General features: G+C 37.5%; 1 non-coding gene across 1 annotated transcript; it reads left to right on the forward strand.

Moving 5' to 3' along the window:
• The first annotated feature begins 217 nt into the window (after positions 1-217).
• trnag-ucc (transfer RNA glycine (anticodon UCC)) lies at positions 218-289 on the forward strand. Its single transcript has one exon. It is a non-coding gene; the product is annotated as a tRNA-Gly (tRNA).
• The last annotated feature ends 348 nt before the right edge of the window (positions 290-637 follow it).

Here is a 637-nt window from a genome sequence, read left to right on the forward strand (position 1 = left end):
TGATGTTTGTGGATCATTTGCACGTTTTTGTTGTTGTTTGTTTAAATGTTACAAATTCAGTAAATAAACCTAACTTGGACATTCTTTTAAGATGTTATCTCAAGAGGGGACATAGGACTTTGAGAATAAGACCATTGGAAATTGGGAAAAACAACGGCAGCGTCAGCGGAACGTTAACATCGTATCCATGAACGACTACGTCTCCCCAGTTTTTCAGGCGTTGGTGGTATAGTGGTGAGCATAGCTGCCTTCCAAGCAGTTGACCCGGGTTCGATTCCCGGCCAACGCAAATGCTTTTTGTCCCCGAAGTTATTTGCTGTAAATAAGTACGTGTTCTCGTTTTGTAAACTCATGTTTCTGTCTTGCATAGTTTTATTTGAACACCTACAATTTTATTTAAATGCATTGTAATTATACGTATGTATATGTACATATTAATACTTTCTTTTTAAAAATACAAACACTCAATACATAACAGTATGGCCTCGAAAGAAAGTCCACCGCGTATGAGCACAACGCGCACAATGCATTTTAAGGTCAAAATTAGTCAATGTCAAGGTCAATGTTAAAGCTAATTAATTCTCACATTAAGTTTCTAACAGTCACCGGATGTACGTGTACTTTCGGCAGGTAGAAA

This window comes from Dunckerocampus dactyliophorus, chromosome 2 (assembly GCF_027744805.1).
Source record: "Dunckerocampus dactyliophorus isolate RoL2022-P2 chromosome 2, RoL_Ddac_1.1, whole genome shotgun sequence".
Classification (NCBI taxonomy): domain Eukaryota; kingdom Metazoa; phylum Chordata; class Actinopteri; order Syngnathiformes; family Syngnathidae; genus Dunckerocampus; species Dunckerocampus dactyliophorus.